Source organism: Gymnoscopelus microlampas (assembly GCF_963454915.1).
Source record: "Gymnoscopelus microlampas genome assembly, chromosome: 4".
NCBI classification, from domain to species: domain Eukaryota; kingdom Metazoa; phylum Chordata; class Actinopteri; order Myctophiformes; family Myctophidae; genus Gymnoscopelus; species Gymnoscopelus microlampas.
In genome coordinates, this window is record NC_139941.1 from 53872869 (window position 1) to 53875638 (window position 2770).

Below are 2770 nucleotides of genomic sequence, written 5' to 3' on the forward strand. Positions count from 1 at the left end.
GGAAAGGTAAAAACTGTGAAGTAATGATAGTAATATAAACTGTAACTATGCACATTTGGTTTAAAATCACAAGCTCTTTTTGTCATTTTTCAGGGTGAAATTTCCTGCTTGTCGTACAAAATAATGTAAGTTATCTATCAGTATATTTTGTTTTTTGAAGACCAAGTAGAAATAATTTAAATCATTATTTTTGGCCTATGTTAACCCCAACTTGTTGGGTCTCAGTTTCACCAGACTGGACCTGGCCATGTTTACTCTTCCACCGAGTGTAGCATCATCCATCACATACAACAAGCTGACTTTGCTTCATCAAATTCCACCAGGTGAGATCTTCGACTGTATGTACCTGAGTTAAAAGTGATGTATCACTGTGCTGTTATGTTCACATGTTATTAGCAGTGGTTATGTTTTTCCCATTGCATTTTTAAAATCAACAAAACTTTTTCTGTCTATACTTAGGCTGCATTATCTACAGTGGAGAGGTAGGTACCTGAAATGATATTCACATTTTAAAGTCTAATTGACTAAATGTCACCAAATTAAAAACATTTCACTCTTTCTTTCTTTCCCAAGTGCAATGTTACTTCAGCAAATGGTAAGTGTATAGTTGTTTTGATTCATTGTTACGAATTTTAATGTGATTTATTTTCATAAGGAATTAATTAATTAATGTTTTCACAGAAACAGACATTTGTGTTGGAATTAACAGGTGAGTGTTCTGAGGCAATGCTTACAATATCTCAAATATATCTAATGAACAAACTTTTCGTTTTGCAACTCAAGAAATATTTGATATGTTTTCCTTTTCGGCTACCAAAGCACTGCACTACAGCTCCTCCTCAACAACGGACAGATGAATGGACGTTTTTGTGACTTTGGCATTGAAGAATACACGTGTGCTTCAGTAAGCCACTTAAGTCTCTCACATTGAACGCAACAGTTATCATTTTCCAATTTTTACTTAATTAAAGGTTTCCTGTTTTTTCTGTTCTGCTTTGTCCATTATCTCCACCCAGGTGTCCATGTTGACAGCACAGGATCTGGCAGCAGTGATGAAGTGTAACCAGTCCCCCAGCGCCACTGGTTCCAGACCAGTCTGGAAGCTGTTCCTCTCTAAGACCTCTGGGGTGTTGGATGCAGCTCTGGATCTTCTTGCCAACACGGTACAAAAAGTAGCTCTAACCAGACACTGAAAACAACTTTTATGGTGAAGACAGAATGAACAATCTCTAAAACTAATTAAAAGTAACACATCTGAATTCTGAAATTATTTAAATTTAAAGCTCATGTTTTTAATAATCTTAAAAAAGATTTGCTAATGAAAAAAAATGCTAATAAAAATTCCCTATTCACTGTCAGACAAACAGTCTATCAAGATTTGAAAGAATATCTCTATTATAGAGCCAGAATCTTTATCTACTATTCCATACATTAAATATCCTCACGTAATATTAATGCAAATTTAATAATATCAAATATTGACCCATGTAATCCTTCCCCTAGTCCATGACCATGACTGGTCCATCAGCGTCTGTGGTTCTGGATGTGATTGGAGAGATGAGAGTGGCAATTCTGACTGCTGGATTTCCATAGACTTTTCTGTGCACCTTCATTCTTCCTGGGGCATGATTTTGATTTTGATGACTCCGTTGCCTTTTCTCTAGCTTCACCAATAAGCTAAGAAATAAGTATTTCTCATTCTGTGTTTGATTCACCAGTTTGAAGGAGTTTAGCCATCGGTTTGACAACATGACCTCACAGCAGCAGCATTTGGGCCTGAAGGAACTAATCCTCCCTTTCCTCTCCCGACCACAGCCAGGTACTGACTAACTGCAATATCTCAATAACAGTTTGGCTCTCATTTTCAAATGTATTTGCTAAATCAATATATTCCCATTCTATTCTCAATTAGAATGGGATATCTTTACTGGAAAATGTTTTGACTGGTATTTGCAGCCATCTTTCTGTTTGAATGCCTTAATACTTTGTTCTGATCTGTCCCCTACAACAGCAGTGCTTACTGGCTGCAGAACAACTTTGGGCCATTCTCAGCCCTTGTGTCTGTCAGAGAATTCCTGAATCTCAACCCAGGCTTCTCCCCTGTAAGATTTCATCGATGCCACATAAAAAAAAACTCTAAAGAATGATTAGACCAAATAGTTACCTTATTATTATCAAATAAAATCCAGTGGTGGTGATAATCTTTTCTTGACTGTCTTTCTGTCCAGCTGGAGGCTGTAAGGCTCCTGTCTCCAAAGCAGTATGTGTGTTCAGGTTTCATTGTGTTGGACACAGTGTTCAGGTTTCATTGTGTTGGACACAGTGTTCAGGTTTCATTGTGTTGGACACAGTGTTCAGGTTTCATTGTGTTGGACACAGTGTTCAGGTTTCATTGTGTTGGACACAGTGTTCAGGTTTCATTTTGTTGGACACAGTGTTCAGGTTTCATTGTGTAGGACACAGTGTTCAGGTTTCATTGTGTTGGACACAGTGTTCAGGTTTCATTGTGTAGGACACAGTGTTCAGGTTTCATTGTGTAGGACACAGTGTTCAGGTTTCATTGTGTGGGACACAGTGTTCAGGTTTCATTGTGTGGGACACAGTGTTCAGGTTTCATTGTGTTGGACACAGTGTTCAGGTTTCATTGTGTTGGACACAGTGTTCAGGTGTCATTGTGTTGGACACAGTGTTCAGGTTTCATTGTGTTGGACACAGTGTTCAGGTTTCATTGTGTTGGACACAGTGTTCAGGTTTCATTGTGTTGGACACA